At 42.6% G+C, this 19729-nt stretch overlaps 1 long non-coding RNA gene and 2 other non-coding genes across 5 annotated transcripts; all 3 read left to right on the top strand.

Annotated features, from left to right (window-relative positions):
* The first annotated feature begins 15400 nt into the window (after positions 1-15400).
* On the top strand, positions 15401-18321 carry LOC116469457 (uncharacterized). Of its 3 annotated transcripts, none has more exons than XR_004248269.2 (6): positions 15401-15524; positions 16039-16093; positions 16189-16267; positions 16353-16426; positions 16727-16795; positions 17026-18321. It is a non-coding gene; the product is annotated as an uncharacterized LOC116469457 (long non-coding RNA). The 3 variants fall into 3 exon arrangements; XR_004248270.2 differs by having other exon boundaries at positions 15409-15532; XR_004248268.2 differs by lacking the exon at positions 15401-15524 and having other exon boundaries at positions 16008-16093.
* LOC116477669 (small nucleolar RNA SNORD50) lies at positions 16562-16631 on the top strand. The gene has a single exon (XR_004250584.1). It is a non-coding gene; the product is annotated as a small nucleolar RNA SNORD50 (small nucleolar RNA).
* LOC116477663 (small nucleolar RNA SNORD50) lies at positions 16847-16920 on the top strand. The gene has a single exon (XR_004250583.1). It is a non-coding gene; the product is annotated as a small nucleolar RNA SNORD50 (small nucleolar RNA).
* Positions 18322-19729: the final 1408 nt, after the last annotated feature.

The raw sequence follows: 19729 nt of genomic DNA, 5'->3' as shown, positions 1-19729 counted from the left end.
TGAAGGTGCAAGGGAAAGGGAGAAAGGTATGAGATGGCCACCTTGACAGAAACTTCCCTTCAATGGATGTCAACAGCAACTCCCTCCTCCCTCTAATCTCCTGCTGCGGCTCCCTATTAGCTAAAACCAATGGGAAGCCAGAGGACAAGGGAACTCATTGGTGCTGTTCATCTAGGTCAGCTTCCTGTAGCATAAAGCACTATGGAAAATGTTGAGGAGTTGATCTTGAATGAGAAATGTAAGATAATTAGCATAGCTGATTTTTTTTTTCTTGTATGGGGTAAAGTTGGATTGATTTATCCCTTTGCACCACAGATGAGCTTCAAGGGGTCTAAGAATTAGTAGAAACAGATTTTCAGAGACTGTTATAGTAATGGGTCTGATGCATTATACCTTTCAGTATTCACGCCATTCAGTATCCATATCCTGTGTATCCCTCTTCCATACTGAGTGATTTCTGGGGAAACCTGATTTCTACTAAGGAATGGCTAAATGCCAGTGCCACAGGAATCAATCAAGTTCAAATACTATGCCTCACAACCTGGTTCTCTCCACCTCACAGCTCAGCTGTTCTCTCTTCCTCTCAGAGTGTTGACTTAATTCTTAAATGGAATAGATTCTTCTCTCATAGTTACAAAAAGGTTGCAGCACTCCCAGATTTCACATCCTCCATGCTTAATGCACAATAGGAAAAAGAAAGTTTCTTTTTTCCAATAATTAGGCAAAAATGTCCAGTCTAACTCTCAAAGTGAGTTGTGTTCATCACAGCAGACCAATTACTGTAGCCAAGAGGTGGGGTTTGTTGAGTGGTTAAGTCAATCAGGGCCTACCTGAGGGATTAGGGTAAGTAGATCCAAATAATATAAGCTGAGAATAAATGAAGGGTAAATCCACACTAAAAAAAAAATGAGACAATTTGAAAGAAGGGAGAATCACTGTGGATGCTAGGTGACCAAAATTGATGAATTTATACTACAAATCCCAATTTTGTTCACCCTTCACCTTTCTTCCAAATTCCAGGCTTATATATTTAACGGCATATTTGGTATTTAATATTGGATATCTCCAGACATTTCAAACTTTAAATGTCCCAAAATGAATCACCCACGGAACTCAGATCTGGAGGTGGAAAAGTGCTTCTTTTGCTTTTTATTGTGGCTCCCAAACCTTATCCTAACTCTTCTCCTATAAAGCCCCATAATCTTTTATGCGGACCAGGATATTTTAGCACTAGCTTCTTCTTGTTGCTGTCATCTGCCAACTCCCTAGGCTATAACCTTCACAGTGCTGATGACTCTAGCACCTGTCTTATAGTCTACTTGTACCAATACTCCTATCAACATAATTAGTGCTGTCAACATTCACAGTGATGATCCACCTAACAACTTGACTCTCAGTTTCTCAACCTCCAATGATTCTTCCTTCCAATGATCAATTTACCACTCTATCTCAACCACCCACTCACTCCCATGGTAATACTTTGATTCTTGTCTTTAACAACAACTATACTACCTCCAAAATCCCAAATTCCAGAACCTTATTCTCTAGCCCTCCCATGTCCTATCACTTCTAGTCTTTGCGCAGAAGCTCTTCTTTGATCTTAATAAAATTTTCAGTCCAGGAACACCATCCCTTTCTCACTATAAAGCATTCCCTTACCCACTTTATATTTTTGTTCACCGCTAAAATCATTTCCTTGCAAAAGCCGTTAACTCCTCCAGCCCTTTCTTTCTTCCTTATCTTACCTGACAAAGCTTTGACCCTAATTAATCCCACATACTCCACACCTGCACCCAAGTGTCTGACTAGCTCTAGAAAAAGAAAGCTTACAACTTTACTCACATTACATTTATGGCCATAAATTTCATGGGCACTCCAGACTGCCAGGCAATCCTACTTTACTTCCCTACTCTGCCTGCTTTTCTCTTCTGCATAATAACAATTTCACATTTCTTTTCTCTTTCCTTTCTTTTGCCAACTTTCCTTTCTCAGTTGATGACCTTGCCTCATAACCATTTAAAAAAATACAAATGATTGAGGACCTCTATTTTCTGTACTTATACTTCCTGCTATCAAGCAACACTTGTTGCCTACCATCAGGGGCAGCAGCATCAGGATGTCAACCCACTAGGTGATTTGCAGGTACTGGAGTCACTAAGAAAGACATGACTCACACAGGCACTGAAAGGAACAATGCTTTACTTACCTAGAGAAGAGAGCAAGATCAGTTTCAACAGTGTACATTGGTCTGCCACGGCAGCAGGTCTTGCCTGGCAGCTGACATAGGGTGATAATCTTCACACATCCCTCTTGTGCTACAGGCAAAGGACCCTGTTCCCTTCTCACTGGGAACAGATAGAGCAGTAGGGCTGGCCAGGCGTCATATGATGTACATTCTTTAAGTAGGATAAAAAGTACAGATGACACCCAGAATAGGGAAAGATACTCCCAAATAAGGAGATATGCTCAGCATAGGTCCTTAGGACCCCTTATCTCTGTATAAAAATATGTTCCAGACCTGAGGCATACTTTCATGCAGCCATGCAAGGGTCAACAGGCTGTGCACAACTGTCTTTCCCAATGGTCCAACCCCTAATCCATACTTGGATGCTGACATAGCAGGTAACGCACATCAAATTTGGTAGGACCACTAACCTGACCAGGATTTGGAGGTGAAGTTGGTTCTTGTGGGGCCTCTGAACAACTCATTATGGATGTAGTTTATCTCAGAGACTCCCTGTCATTTTGAGACAGCATTCCTTCTGGGTTACTAGAGAAACAGGCACTTGGGCTTAACTAGGCACTTAACCGGGAACCCCAAGTGCCTGGGTCAAGCCAAATAAAGAGATTAAAATGAGTCCGAGGAAACTGTGAGTGTATAGATGTTAACTGTCTTCCTGAGTGTGGATCTTCTCCAGCTCAGTTTTTACCCTCCCTGAATTATTGATATATACACAGCAAGAGGTGTTGGCAATAACACAAAAACACCCTATTCTTCCAGCAAATAATCAAGGCTATTCAGTTGTCCATCACCACCTTGGCTAGTGAATTCAGTGAGTTTTGTTGGTCTTGGATGGCTTGGAGAAGGTTCGAGTCACTGTGCACTGGCCAGGCCACTACGATGGGAGTGTGGGATGAAAGGGATTTCATTGTGGGGTGGCAAATCCTGCATACTTTGAGCTCGCCACTTCTCACAACTGTGCTGATTCTCATCAGTGTTGTCATGCCAGGCAAAGCAGGAATGAGAAGAGGAAAGATTAATATTCCCAACCCATCCCGTCTGCATAAACCTCCTGAGGCCAAAGACCCTCTTTTTCAGTGACCTGGGATGACACTTACTCAAATATAGCTACCCAGGCTCTTTGTGTCCTGAGGCTACAATTTTCATGAGGATCCACTATCCCATTGCTAAACCCTAACTTTTCAGCCCTAATCATCCAACTCAGGGAAGAAGGTCACATCCTGAACAAATTTGACATGCCCTAAAATACTGTTCACCTATATGGAGGAATTGGGAGTTCCAAACACAACCAGGGGAATCCTAGTGTCCTGATAGTCTATCACTCCTTCCCTCATCTCCACAGAATCCACAAGAGGGAGGCACCTGAAGGTAGCATTGCCTTCAGGTCTGAATCAGAGACCCTACTGGTGATGCCACTGCAACATAGACCACAAACCACCCCTGGGTAGTGTGTTCCAGTAGGAAAAAAGAAAAAGAATGATTGGGTATACTGAGATTGGGATTTCAGAGGCACAGCCTAATCAGGCATCTGCCTAGTTCTCCACCCACCCCAAACTCAGTATTTTCTTTTTTGAGACAGAGTCTCACTCTGTCGCCAAGGCTGGAGTGCAGTGGCATGATCATGGCTCACTGCAGCCTCCACCTCCTGGGTTCAAGTGATCCTCCCCCTCAGCCTCCTGAGTAGTTGGAACCACAGGTGTTAGCAACTGCATCTGGCCTCAGTATTTTCTAATATGCATTGAAGTGCCATGTTTCATAGGCATTATTTGAGTCACCCACTTTATTATTTTATTATCCTACATTTTGCTTGAGAGTGATAGGGAGCATAAAAGGTTCATCTCTCCTTTCTAGTTTGCAAACTGTTACCACAGTTTTTGTTTCCACATAGGGGAGCCTTTTGTGGTCTAATTCTTCATCCATTAGGCACTGGACTCTATGATTAGCCCATTTGTGAGGCCCATGAGTCTGCAAATACATAGGAGGGATTTGCTGTTGGAATGGCTTGTACAGACATCATTATTGTATAAAGTTCAACCCATTAGACAGAGTGTTCTTATCTCGTCTCAGAAGGTGGCCATCCTTGAGGCAGATAGCCACAGTGACCCACTGGACTTCAGTTTCAAGGATCTATCTGTGAACCAAGCCATTCCATCTGCTGGAACATCTTTTAACCGTGAGACCCATTTAGTTAAGACTGGGAAGGAAGTATCCCCTTTGGGTCATTAGTCTCCTCCAGCAAAATAGATATTTGTTTATGGAATCCATTAACCCTTTGGGCCCCCAATCAGGCTCCCTCTCAGATATATCATTTTTATTTAATGACAGAGCTTTGCTGAGCTCTGAATTAAATTAGATTAATTAATTAATTAAATTAAATTAAATTAACAGAATTAGTGAGTATCCATATAAGGATGGGCAGCTTAGGTTTTAAGGTCACATACAGCACTTCAGTGGTCAGGTTATTTGTTTCCATCAGGTCCCAAAAGCAGGCTAATAGATGCCATTTAAAGGGGGTGTAACTGGCTGCCTCAGGTAATTTATAAGTTTAAAACCCAAGGGATCAACACATCCAAGTAACAGTATCTTGTTATCACATGTTCAGTCTCAGTAGGAGTAAGTGAGATCTGTAGCTCTGACAGGCTTCCTTGGCCCTACTGGCAGGACCCATATCATTGCATGTTGTATGACCTTTAGAGCCTGTTGTTATTGGGGGCTCTAAAGCCACCTTTAAATGATCCATGGATCATTTAAAGGTGGCCACTTTTTGAGTAATATTGATTAAAGAGACCAAAAGAATACCCAGACATGGTACATGCTGTTTCTAATATCCAAACAGGCCCATTAGCTGTTAAGCTCCTTTCTTATTTGTGAGTGCTACCAAGGACAGTAACTTTTTTTTTTACTTAAAAAGAACACTCTGATTACCAGCCAGGCGGCTCCTAGGAACTCCAATTGTTGAGCCTTGGACTTGAGGGCTCAGTCTACATGCCATGGTGTCTATGAGCTTAGGTAGGGCCTGGTCAACCTGTTTGTTTCAGTTAGGCCAGCAATGAAGATGTCATTATCACAGTGAATGACAAATATATCTGAGGGTAACTGGGCTTATTACAGATCTAGCCCTACCTATTGGTGGCATTTTGCGGGAAAACTGATGTATCCCTGTGGAACTACAGTGAAAGTGTATTGTAGGTCATTTATGTGAACACGAATTGGTCTTGATATTTATCCTACAAAGGAATCCAGAAGGTGGCCTTGGCCAGATCAATAATGTGTTGGTCTCTGTGTGGGCCACCATTGCATAAGTGATGGTAATGATGTCAGGTAACACAGGAGCCAAGGGTGGCACCTAAGCATATAATCTTTGGTAGTCTACTGTCAACCTCCAGGATCCTGAGGCCTTTTGTACAGTCCAGACTTGGCTGTTACAGTGAAACAAAGTGATGCATAACTTCTGCCTGCAGCAAGTTTTATATCAACAGGGACATGTCTCTTCATTGACCTGTTATGTAGTACTGCTTTTGTAGAATAACCTGCTGGGGCTTGGATAAATTTGGTGGTAGGTGGGAGCTGACATATCTCACTGTTATGGCTTAAATCCTTTGTCATGAGGTAGCATATCCCCTGAGGTGGCAGCGATGCTGCAAGTAACCAAAACGTCAATACCTATAATACATTCAGTGCCCAAAATGGCCCAAAGGGCCCTACCCAAAAGCACGTGAATCTGTCTCCATCAGTTTACCCTTACTCCTTCAGAGTCCCAGGATTATTGCCATCCGGGCAAAGTTTGGATTTGTGGCCAGGTGCAGTGGTTCATGTCTGTAATCCGAGCACTTTAGGAGGCCGAGGCAGGTGGATCACCTGAGGTCAAGAGTTCAAGACCAGCCTGACCAATATGGTGAAACCCTGCCTCTACTAAAAATACAAAAATTAGCCGGGCATGGTGGCATGCCCCTGTAGTCCCAGCTACTCAGGAGGCTGAGGCAGGAGAATTGCTTGAACCACGAGGCAGAGATTGCAGCGGGCAGAGATCACACCACTGCACTCCAGCCTGAGCAACAGAGCAAGACTCCATCTCAAAAAAAAAAAAAGTTTAGATTTGCTTTTTATTTTTATTTTAAATCTTGGCAGGAGCATAGGGCTCTGGTCCCCAGTGGGGACCTAGAGACCTTAAGTTTTATCCCCCTTAGTTCTATTTTTGTTGAAAAAATTAAGGTCAGGGTCAGGTGCAGTGGCTCACTCCTGTAATCCCAGCACTTTGAGAGGCCAAGGCGGGTGGATCAGTTGAGGTCAGGAGTTCAAGACAAGGCTGGCCAGCATGGTGAAACCCCATCTCTACTAAAAATACAAAATCAGCCAGGCATGGTGGCAGGCATCTGTAATCCCAGCTACTTGGGAGGCTGAGGCAGGAGAATCTCTTGAACCTGGGAGGTGGAGGTTGCAGTGAGCCAATATCATGCCACTGCACTCCAGCCTGGGTGACACAGGGAGACTCCATCTCAAAAAACCTAATTAATTAATTAAGGTCAGCGTATGGGTGAGTACAATCATACATACTCCCTGTCTGACTCACTGTATTCACTGTCAACATTGTCTTCCTGATTGTCCTGTTCAGGACACAGAGAAGTCATAGTCCCCATATTCAGGGACTTGAAAGGACACTATACAGGATTCTAAATCTTTTCAATCTTATGAGCCCACACTTTTGTTTTTATGGCTAAAATTACGATCCTAACCTCTAATTTAGTGACACTTCTCTCTGCCTGATAGCATTGGCCAAGATCTTCTGTAGGGATCCCATCAATCTTCCTTTCACCTATCCCCTGAGTTTTTTGTTTTGTTTTGAGATGGAGTTTCACCCAGGTTGGAGTGCAATGCCGCAATCTCATTTCACTGCAACCTCCACCTCCCAGGTTCAAGTGATTCTCCTGCCTCAGCCTCCGGAGTTGCTGGGATTACAGGCATGCGCCACCACACCTGGCTAATTTTGTATGTTTAGTAAAGATGGGGTTTCGCCACGTTGGTCAGGCTGGTCTCGAACTCCTGACCTCAGGTGATCCGCCCATCTCGGTCTCCCAAAGTGCTGGGATTACAGGCGTGAGCCACCACACCCGGCCTTGTCTATCCCCCGTTTTAACAACGAAAGCCATATTATTCTGTGGGTCAGCACTGTTCTATTTTTTCCCTTTCACATCCATTGGTTTGCTCTTTTGGTCCTCTGGACATTGCTTCCTATTCTTGAGAACTCCATTCAGCTCAAGTTGTTGGAAACCACTGAAACCATTTTGCTTTTATCCCAATGCTGGACACTCAGTGGAGTTTTTCCATTGCTCCCCCATGATCATTTCAGGAAACAACAGTAGGGATAATGGGGTCTTCAGGTTTGGGGAGACCTCTGTCACATGAAGGCTTCCACTGCATCATCCATATGCTGGGAGCAGGGTCACACAGTCAGGTATGACTTTTTCCTTAAGAGTGATTTCGGCTTTATGGATGGCTTTCGAGTGGATTTTAGGAAGTCCCCCACAGTTTGGAAGACCATTATCAAGATCTTTTCAACCTAGATCAAGAGCAGCTAGGACTCATCTCTATCCTTGTCCTGTTGGCTGTCCTGTTCAATGTAAGCAAAATAATGTTGCAGCAAGGGGTCAGTGGTTAGCTTACCTATACTGAGCCACTCAGTCTGAGACACTAAAGTGTACAACACCTCCTCATCAAACAAGTAACTACCGAAGCCACCTAGGGCTCCCCTGGCCTCCGCCCATGTCTGTTTTTCAGTATTATTTCATTTTCAAGGAAGGTACTCATTTTAAGTTTCATTTTCAGCAACACCATCGATGATTACGTGATACTGAAAACAGGTCTTACTTGGGACTTGTAAGTGACCAGACCAGGAGGAGTTTCCTGTGTGGGGGCCTTTCATTCCCCTCAGGCATTTTCTGCAACCCCTGGGACACAGTGAGAGTCGGCAGATGGTTTGGGAGTGTAAAGTTGGCTACCCAGAGCCAAGGTATAGTTATCCTATATTTTTCACGGGGCCCATCTCCTGCATTTCTACCCTCATCCATTGTACCATTTATTCTTGTTAACAGGGAGAATGTCAACATCCCATGTACCCCCACCATGCAACCAGAGGGAAGCCAGCAACTCAGTCAGCCCATCATCCCCTCAGGGAGCTGGCACCATCCTGAGATGGCTGGACTGGCAGACCCTGCTTGCTGTGCCAAATTGTCAAGCAAGTAACACCTGTTGCCTACCATGAGGAGGAGCAGTCCGAGGATGTCATCCCACTGCATGGTTTGCAGGTGACAGGATCACCAGGAAAGACACAATTCACAGAGGTACTGGATAGAACAACACTTTACTCACATAGAGAAGAGACAGAGCAAGATTAGCTTTGATTTGAGTATGGTACCCCGCAGTGGGTCTTGCCAGGCAGCTGACACAGCATAATGGTCTGTATGCATCCTACCTGGGCTGTGGGCAAAGAAACCCCTTCCTTCCCAAGTAGGAATAGGTAATTGTACTGGGATTGGCCAGGTGCTATATGCTGCACATACTTTAAGCAGAACAAAGAACAAAGAAGTACACATCAAGCCCAGAACACGGAAAGATACTACCAAACAAGGTGACATGTCCAACTCAGGATGTAAGGGCTCCTTAGCTCAATGAAAAAAAGTGTTCCAGGCCCATGTCACAAGGCACACTCATGTGGCCATGCACGGGTGGACAGGCTGCACATGATAGCCTTTCCCAACACCTGCCTTCTCTTTCAACAAATGAAACAGATGAAGTGTCCCTATTCCAATCAGAGTTCTCCATTTGTATTCTGGAAAGGATCTCTTGTCTTCTCAAGGGTTTGGCTCCTATAACTTTTGCCTCTTTGTCCTGCATCATAAATATTCTCCCTCTATTAAATAACTCCCATGAACATATATACTCTAGTATTTCCTATTTACAAAGGAGTGCCTTGTCCTTACATCCCTCTCTACCTAGTGACCGATTTCTGCCTTCTCACCTCAATCTCTTCAAGTAGACTTCCATCACCATGATTCCACTGAGACTGTGTTTACAAGATCACCAGTGATCTTCATGTTACCAAATCCAGTGGTCATTTCTGTTCTTACTTGATCTTTCAGAAACATTGAACCCAATTCACCTACCTCTTCCTAAAATTTTTTACTTCATTTCTGAGGTACCATATTCTCCAGTTTTCCCAAGGTGTCTCCTTTGTTGGCTCTTCCTTTTCTACTAGAACTCTAAACTTTGCAGTGTTTCAGGGTCCTGTCCTGGGCTTTTTCCTCTTCTGTATTTATATTTTCTCTGATGATCTCACTCGTGTCAGGCTTTAAATTCCTTATTCATGCCAATGACACTTAAGCCCTGACCTCTCCTCTGAACTTCAGACTCAAGAACCAAACTGCCTCCTTAATGTATCCACATACACCAGATATTTTCCCTAATTTAACTCTAACTTTACCATTTCTTAGAGTATTCACAAGATTTTCAGTTGGCTGTCCTACCATGGAACCTAGAATTTACTGGCCAGATCAGATATTGGGGAAAAATTAAAAAAGAATATTAGACTGAGAGATAGAATTCCTTTGTTTCTCAATTGTCATAGAATTCTTCAATTCTTTTTTTAAGGCTATTTTTCTGTTTTGGAATAAGGTAATTATGCCTCCAATACTTAACTTCTTATACATGTTTCTCCCATGATTTAACCAAAATCTTTGTGTACTTTTTTCTTATAATTTTGTAACCAGATCTTTATATTGACTATGTTTTTAAGGTTGTCTACTGTAAGCTACCTGGACACACTATAGTACTAATTCTAATTCTAGGCCACCACTATTAGCTCTTTTTTCCTTTTCTCTCCACACTCGTCTGTTCACATAGCTTCAATCATCCCTTCTGCATTAGTGTTTGCCAAATCGTCCTCCTCTAGTGCTGATTCTTCTCTGCCTTCAGGTCCACATTTCTGATGGTCCACTGGAAAACTGTAACCAATCAATGTTCCACTCAAAAATTAACACAACCAAAATGGAATTATGTTATTTTCCTTGCTCCCAAACCAGTAACTACCTGCCATTCTCTAAGCCACCTGGGCTCCACTCCACTTCCTCTCTTCTCCCACAGCTCATCATCACATCCTTCATTTCTTACTTCAGCACAGCTACATAATGCCGTGGTGACATGATTATGCATTTAAGGTCAGAAACACTTGGGAACATTAGTTAACTGAGATCTCCATGCCTCACTTTGCTCATTTCTAATATAAAGTTAAAAATACACACCAGAATTGTCTTGAAGAGTACACGATCTAACACATACAAGAACCTAACAGCATATAACAAGTACTCACCATATGTTGTACTCTTCCCTACCTTCCATTTCCATGGTCAAAATTATAATGGTGTTCCTCACAATATCTCATTTCTAAACTTTGTAAAAAGTTGGGTGGATACTTTTACTTTTTACTAAACTATAAATTCTTTCAAGGTTGACTTTTGTATATTCATATTAGACTTATATGAAGCACAGTGCATGCACCAGGGGTTCAGTGAACATTTCTTCAAAAAAATGACTAAAGTGATTATCTTATCAGGAAGTTTGTTACAGAATATAAGAATTTATTTTCAGTATAACGAAGACTCCCAAGACACTTTTAATTTCAGTACTGATCTTTATTAAGCCACTTCAAATATTTGGTAGTAATTCACTTGACTGTTTTAGGTGTGGGAGCAATAACTGATGGCTTCATCCCTCAGTTCATCTTTGTTTCCTGAAGAGATAAACATCTTAAAGGAGTTGTGTACTGACTTTATAGTCATCATCCACGTTCACAGGAAGGCACTGTTGTCAATTATCAGGCTCTGAGTTAATTTCATTTTTGCACTGCCCTTGTTACAGTTACTAGTTTTTGAGTCAAAAGTAATTCGGGGCTCAGCAAGATGGCCCATGTCTGTAATCCCAACACTTTGGGAGGTCCAGGTGGAAAGATTGCTTGAGGCCAGGAGTTTGAGACCAGCCTGGTCAAAAGAGCAAGACTCTGTTTCAACCAAAAAAAAAAAAAAAAAAAACTGGTCAGGTGTGGTAGTACACACCTGTAGTCCCAGCTACTTGGGAGGCTGAGGCAGAAGGATCACTTGAGCTGAGGAGTTCCAGGCTGCAGTGAGCTGTGATCACACTACTACACTCCAGCCTGAGTGAGCAAGACCCTGTACGTATAAAAAAGAAAAATAATAACATGGAAGGTTTTTTTTGAAAAAAAGATTGGAATATATATCACATATGTAGTATCTCTCTTACCCTAAGACTGTGGTTCTCAAACTTCTATATGAATCACCCTACACCTGTGCTGTCCAATGCAGTGGCCAGCCACATGTGACAACTGAGCACTTGAAAGTACAGACCACGCATGCATGTAAATGTTCATCACAGCACTATTCACAATAGCAAAGATATGGAATCAACCTAAATGCCCATCAATGACAAATTGAATAAAGAAAATGTGGTACATATACACCATGGAATACTATACAGCCATAAAAAAGAATGAGATCATGTCTTTTGCAGGAACATGGATGGAGCTGGAGCCATCATCCTTAGCAAACTAATCCAGGAATATAAAACCAAATACTGCATCTTCTCAATTATAAGTGGGAGCTAAATGATGGGAACTCATGAATTCAAAAAAGGGAACTACAGACACTAGGGCTTCCTTGAGGGTGGAGGGTTGGAGGATAGAAGGGAGCAGAAAAAATAACTACTGGGTACTAGGCGTAATATGTGCGTGACAAAATAATCTGTATAAAAAAATCCCTGTGATACAAGTTTACCTATATACAGCAAACCTGTGCATGTGTCCACGAACCTAAAAGTTAAAAAATAATAAATGTACAGACCAAATTGAGAAGTAAAAAATACATACCTGATTACATTTACTGCATACAAAAAACAAATGGAAAATATTTCAATAATTTTTACATTGTTTCTATGTCAAAATAAAAAACTTTGATTATATTTGGGTTAAATAAAATAGATTAGCACTAATTTCATTTTTCTTTTTTTTTTTTTTTTTTTGAGATAGGGTCTGGCTCTGTCACCAAGGCTGGAAGGCAGAGGCACAATCTCAGTGCACAAGCTCACTGCAACCTCTGCCCACTGCCTCCTGGGTTCAAGCTATGCTCTCACCTCAGCCACCACACCCGGCTAATTTTTTATTTTCTATTTTTTTTTTGTAGAGACGGAGTTTTGCCATGTTGCCCAGGCTGGTCCCAAACTCCTGAGCTCAAGCAATCCACCCGTTTCGGCTTCCCAAAGTGCTGGGCTTATAGGCACGAACCACCACGCCCGGCCCATGTGATCCTTTTTACATTTTAAAAATGTGTGGCCTGGCGTGGTGGTTCACGCCTGTAATCTCAACACTTTGGGAGGCCAAGGCGGGCGGACTACGAGGTCAGGATATCAAGACCATCCTGGCTAACATGGTGAAACCCCGTCTCTACTAAAAATGCAAAAAAAAAAAAAAAAAAAATTAGCCGGGCGTGGTGGCGGGCGCCTGTAGTCCCAGCTACTGCAGAGCCTGAGGCAGGAGAACGGCGTGAACCCGGGAGGCGGAGCTTGCAGTGAGCCACTGCACTCCAGCCGCCAGCCGAGGCGACAGAGCAAGACTCGTCCCAAAAAAAAAAAAAAAAAAAAAAAAAAGGTGGCTAGGCCAGGCGCTGTGGCTCACGCCTGTAATCCCAGCACTTTGGGAGGCTGAGACGGGTGGATCACAAGGTCAGCAGATCGAGACCATCCTGGCTAACAGGGTGAAACCCCGTCTCTACTAAAAATACAAAAGATTAGCCGGGCGTGGTGGCGGGCGCCTGTAGTCCCAACTACTCAGAAGGCTGAGGCAGGAGAATGGCGTGAACCCTGGAGGCAGAGCTTGCAGTGAGCCGAGATCACGCCACTGCACTCCAGCCTGGGTGACAAGAGAGACTCTCCCCAAAAAAAAAAAAAAAAAATATATATATATATATATATATATATGGCTACTAGTACATTTTTAATTACATGTGTAGCTTGCATTTGTGGTTATTATATTCCAATTGGACAGTATTGCCTCTAATGCTTGTTTAAAATGTGGATTTTTGGGTCCCACTTTTGAACATTATGCTTTCAAGATTCCAGGTTCGGGCCCAGAAAATTTGATATTTTTTAGCTTACCAGATTTTAACTGGTTAGTTAGGGTAAGAAATCACTGTTTTATATGGCTTTTGACCAGGTGATGTTTGTGGTCTTCAGAATGGCAGAAACTCTATCTCTACGAAAAACACAAAAAAAATTACAGGGAGTGGTGGCGTGTGGCTGTAGTCCCACATGGTTGGTGGGCTGAGGCAGAAGGATCACTTGATCCCAAGAGGTTACAGTGAACAGAGATAGAGCCACTGCACTCCAGCCTGGGTGACAAAGTGAGACCTTGTCTGGAAAAAAAAAAAAAGTCATCTATATGTACTGATATGGAAAGATGTTTATGATATTTACAAGGACAAACAAGTTGCAGAACATATAGATCCCATTTGTATGTGAAAAACGAAGTACATATATTTGCATTTGCATAGGAAGTCTCAAAAACTGTTAACAGTGGTATTGCTGAAGAGTACAACTAGGGAGAAGATTCCCAGACATGTGGAAAGATGCTTTCACCATGCTTTTTTTGTTAACTCTTTTAAATTTTTTTTTTAATACAATAGAGACAGAGTCTTGGGCTCAATCCTCCCACCTCGGCCTCCAAAAGTGCTGTAATTACAGGCATGAGCCACCACACCCGGCCTACTTTGCTTCTTATATCCTTTTGTACTGTAGTTTGTTTTACTATTTACTATGAGCAATATGCAAATTTATGTTAGACATTACAAACTAATATAAAAACCGACAAAATGCCCGGCCCAGTCAATACTTTATCACTTAGGTTCCTGTTAGAGAAAAGTGCTTTTCACTACTACCTTTGAATGTGAAGTTTGATCTTCATTCTAATTTTCTAAAAAGCCACCGAATGTATGTTAATTCATTCATTCATTCATTTAACCACTACCGACAACCTACTTAATGCTAGACACTGTTCTAAGAAAAAATAAACAGCAGAGCACAAAATCAGATGTGTTCCTCCCACACTCTAGCAGAATCGGATCATAATCAAATGCACACATAAACAAGTTTAATAAGTAATGCTTTGAAATACAGAAGACAAGAACGACCTGAATTTTCAAATACTGAAATGTTCAAATGTCGTGTGCACACACACACGCATAAATATTCACTCAAACATGCTATTTAATGAAAGCACTGCTTTTGAATTTTGTGTTTGTCGTCTGGATAAAGTATTCAGGGACACTTCTCAAATTAATCTTTCTCTCGTTTTCAATATAACTAATTGAGTACAAAGAAGTTAAAAATTAGCAAAGCATTTCAGCTGTGTGACCTTAGGCAAATTACCTGGCTGTTTTAAGCCTCAGTTTTCTCCTCTGCGAAATGGAGTATTGAACCTCACGTTCGCTGTTTGAGGGAGACTTCTATGGTCACGTTTAGTGTAACCGGATGCCTGGCACGAGGAAGCGTGAGGAGGAATGGGTCCCCATGGGGTCTTGATGCCCGCCCTGAGGCCCTGCAGGGCCTCACGCCGGGGCTGTTCTCACGTGGCGCTTTCCGCGTTTTCACCCAAGCGTTTCTGCCAGCCAACTGCCCCTTCCCGGAGTGCTGCGGCCAGGGCTCGCCCGCTCCTCCGGCGGCCTCCGCTGGGGGCCCGCTACAGCCCAGCTCCGGCCAGCCAGCGCAGCTTCTCGAATCGGTCCTAAGCTGAGGCCGCGCTGCGCTGCAAAACTTGTGTCCACTCTCGGACCCAATCTGCCCTGGACGGACTTGGCTTGTGGCAGGCGAAAGCGTCGTTTCCAACTGCAGCTGTTTGAATTCTGGCGCCACACCCGCGCCACGTAGGGCCAAATCGGCCGCCAGACTCGCAAGCGGCGCTTCGCAGTGCGCCTGCGGGCGCGCGCCGGGAAATGGCCGGGAGCGCGGCCGGCCTGCGGCGGGCGCGCCACAACGCGGAACGGGCCTCAGAAGAGCCGCCGCGCGCGCTCCCGCTAATTCGCGACCACACCCCTGTCTACTTCCATGTCCAATAGGTGCGAGAGGGCGGGACGGCCTCGGTCTGACGCCGGGAGGCTATATAAGGAGCTACTGGCCGTGCATCTCGGTCTTTTACGTCGGCCTTCGCGATCGTTTGGTCGTGTGGTAGGTGAGTAGGTGAGTGGGTGTTGTGGGCTAGTACCCGAGCGAAAGATGGTGGAGCAGGCCGAGTTAAGAGCTTTAATCTTGTGAAGCCATCTTAGTGAAGAACTTATAGTGCTGAGAGTTGAAAGCTTGCACGTGGGAAACGTGCGGCCCGACCGCCACATGTACTGAGGTTGAGTCGTGACGGCCACAGGCTCCGAGTTTTGGCGCCAGGAGACCGCTGATCGTCCACGGGCGCCGAGCTTGCTGGCCTCCGGCATGTGCCTGAGCGGCGGCGGAAAAACCACCTTAATTGGGGCGGAGGGTTAGTTTTGAGAGCAAGGGGCCTTTACTAAAATGGCGAAGGCCTTTCGTCGGCGTTGTTTTAAAATGGGAAGCCTCGACCCTCTATTGAGACTGAGCTGTTCGAAGGCGGCGTTGTGTGCAGTTCGGATTAATGAAGGGGAAGCGTTTTGTGTGGAAAAACACCTTGGAGTGTGACATTTCTGCGAGAATGCTTAAATACCAATTTCCCGCAGGAACAATGGCCCTGTCTTCAGTGGCACAGCGGAGCAGGTCTGTGAAGATGCAAAGGTAAGAGCTTAGTTACCCTTAGTTTTCAAACTAAAGGAGTAAACCTGTTGATTTAGAACTGTTGCATCGTTTGAAATTTACTTTTTTTTTGTTAGATACACGAAAAAAATTCCAGAACATCTCGGAGAATATTTAATGGAAAACCGCTTGGTTAAAACCTGACACTCTTCACAGGTATGTTTTGTTTTAGTACTTTATGATTGAGCATAGCATTTAATCCACGCCTAGTCTAAACCAAATTTGTTTTGTCATTGAACAGCATTCTGAGTGTGGACGAGTAGCCAGTGAAGATAATGAATGTCGGATGTCACTGACTAGCAGCTTCATTTTGAAGTAGGTTGTATGGCTTAAAAGTTCTGTAGTATTTGTACTATAATACTTGCCTTTTAGCTTTACCTTGGTTATGGTCAGTGTCACAGAAGTGCACTTTAATGTATTGTGTGTACATGTACAAGGTCTGATTGGTCTAATCAATGATGAAACCTATCCCGAAGCTGATAACCTGAAGAAAAATAAGTACGGATTCGGCTTCTGAGATTAAGACCAGTAATTCAGAGGTGGAGTAAATTTTGTTGCCGTGATTTTATAATAGTTGTGTTATAAAATCCTGGGGTTTTTTTTTTCTGCCAACAGTGAGGGTCGCTGTCTGCCCATTGATAGAGGCCAAATTGTCTTGGAAGTTCCAAAGTTGCAACGATTTCTGTAAGTGGAGTTTTTCTGTTTAGCGATTAGTGAATATGGTGTCCTTGGTCTTATCTGTGATGATCTTATCCCGAACCTGAACTTCTGTTGAAAAAAAAAACTTTTACGGATCTGGCTTCTGAGATGGACCGTTATAAGGACAATACTTTTTTTTTTTTTTTTTAATGCTTTTACATAAGCTGTTGTAATGTTGGTAGCCTTCTAAGAATCTCGTGTTTTTCCTTTTCCAGGGCTAGTGCCACGAGGTTTACTTGACTGTTGTGTGAAAAGCTGATGAGAGAACCATCCAGAAAAAAGCTCTTCGTTTTACAAACATGAAAATAAAACATGTAATTTTGGATTATGTTGCTTTTTGTTATTACTTTTAAATAGGTCCTGAAATAACATGGGGAGCATTAAATGGAAAATCCACTAACCAGCCTTCTAATCAAATTACTCTGAATGACTGTTTCGGGTTTGTGCAGGGTACAATGTAAGGGTTTTTGGATCAGTGTAAGAGTGGAGAGACAGGAATTAAAAGTAATTGTTACTAAGCAAATCATGGAATATTTAGTTTTGATGTAACTATAATTTTGAAAGCCTGGATGCCTAAGTTGAGAAATGGGGGAATGAGATACAGAAAATAAGGAGCACAATAGAACAATAATAGGTTGTTAAGTATGGTCATGAGGGAAGGTCACTGATAAAACAATCTGGTAAAGACATTCAGGCTTGCTAAAATCTAGGAAGAGGTCATTTGGCAGGATGGGTTACATAATACTATCTGATACTACCAAATGAGAGAGAAGCCTTAGGCATGTAACATTTGGAGATAGAAAATGCACCTTCACTATGAAGGTAGTGTGTGTAAGATGGCAGTGAAAGCATTGCTTGCGTTTATATTTATACCCTTGATCTCCGATGCCCTTACCTGCTGTACTTAAAACTCTTGTTAATCATTCTTTCTCCCCCTCCTGCAACTTCTGCATAAAATTTTAGGATCTGTATTTCATTAGTTCAAGAGTGCCTAGAATAAGGCCAGGCACTTAATGTTATGCAGTATGTGGTAAAAGACTATTGAGATTCCAATTTTCAAGGAAGAGTGCCATTACCCTTTTGTTAAAGCTAGCAAACAAGACAAAGTTGTGAAATAGACTATTTTGCTTTGGAGCCCTCTGACCGCTTTTCCTGTAGCTCCTTCTACTTCCCTTGCTTCCCAATAGATCTTTTAATATGTCACATTATCGAAATTACTCAACATTTATATGCACTGGCCTGTGCTAGGCTCTGCCAAGACTCCTGAAATAAAACACCATTTTGTCAATAGTGGCACAAGATGCCAAGGAAAAGTCAAGCTATGAAGAATTCTTGAAAATAGAACAAGTGGATTTGAGTCTAAACCAGCACACATGTTGGGACAATAGGCCTAAGAAATAACTGAGCAAAGACAGTATGGGTCAGAGACTGAGACAAATATTGAGGATTTGGGTACCAACAGGGTGGATAGGTGTAGGACAGAAAACTGTGATGTTATAAATACCCTTAAGATTCTTGAGCAGGGAAGTTACAAATGTAAGATTATTCCTGTAATGAGCAGTCAGATCCAAAAAGGTTTAACTTGAATTGAACTTGAAAGCTCAGTTTCAGTTACTGACTCCTTGATGGCAATTTCTAATCACACAGGAGGCTGTCAGTCTGTAATAGCCTCCTAAAAACTCAGGCAATATTGGTTAAGATCAGTTGCATAAGTTTACCCTCCAGAGCACCTCTATCCTCTATCCTGGGCAACAGACCAGGCTAAAAAAAAAAAGATCCTTAAGGAGCTTGACTATAATAGACTGGGATATGCTTGATTCTGATTGGTTTCAGAAGTTGAAAGATAATTTACATGTCTGACTTTAGTGACTTCAGCCAGCAGGAATTTTCCTCTGCCTTACACCAGGCTTCCAGGTAATCTTAAAATACGGTAAGCTCAAACCTACCATTTGGTGCTTTCTGAAATTGGTTCTATTGCCAGAAACCCAATATCCACTGTGCTCGGCTCCCCAGTTAAGTGTCCTGTGAACTAACATCAATCCTCACTGCCCTGTGTGTGTGAAAGAGCTTTTAGCTGTTTTCGTGGTTTTTGTAACAGTTTCCCAGTTGGGATTAGAGCCTTTGTTTGAATCAGCCTACTAGAATAACCTGTTTATCTTTTGCCAGTCCTTTAATGGGAGTGGGACCCTCCTTCCTACCTTTCCAAAAGCTTGGTTCTGGATCCAAACAATACTCACAGTACTTAGTTATAAGTATATATTAGTATACACGACTTAACTGTCTGAATATTGCCACTTACTCCACCCTGTAGAGTAACATCTTGTAGAGAGCATCTTGGGGCAGAAGAGGATACATTTTCAGTATGAGGACCAGACTCCTTGTCCTACTCCCATGAGTCCTGGTCTCCTCTCTGTACTACTATTCCACTGCTGAGGTCTCAGCATGCCATATAGCTGAGTTTGTCAGAGTTATGCGGGTTTAATCAGAATCCCAAATCAAGTACAATCCAGTCCAACCTATTTGAGAACTTTATCTTTCTTGTTACTTCATTTATTGTAGTTCTCTTCAAAAGAGCAATGGAAAAGGCACTTCAGAATATGCAAAAAAATTATTATTTGAAGGCAATAATAATTTACAAATGTGCATCACTTCACTGAGATCAGGAAACTGTTCTTGCCTCCTGTAGTGAGTATAACTGATGTACAAAAATGTGTACATTTAAAAATATACAATTTGATGGGTCTTTTCATAGGAATATACTCATGAAACCGTCAACACAATCAAGATAATGACTATATCCCTCACTCCCAAAAATGTTTTTTGTTGGCTTGATTTTGAACATGTTAAGTTTAAATAGCACATGATATTCAAATTGGGATTTTTGAGTAGGCAGTTAGATATAGAGGTCCACAGTTCAGA

This window comes from Hylobates moloch, unplaced genomic scaffold (genome assembly GCF_009828535.3).
Source record: "Hylobates moloch isolate HMO894 unplaced genomic scaffold, HMol_V3 SCAFFOLD_2, whole genome shotgun sequence".
Lineage (NCBI taxonomy): Eukaryota > Metazoa > Chordata > Mammalia > Primates > Hylobatidae > Hylobates > Hylobates moloch.
The sequence above is the reverse complement of the archived record's forward strand: the minus strand, read 5'-3'. Positions and strand labels throughout refer to the sequence as shown.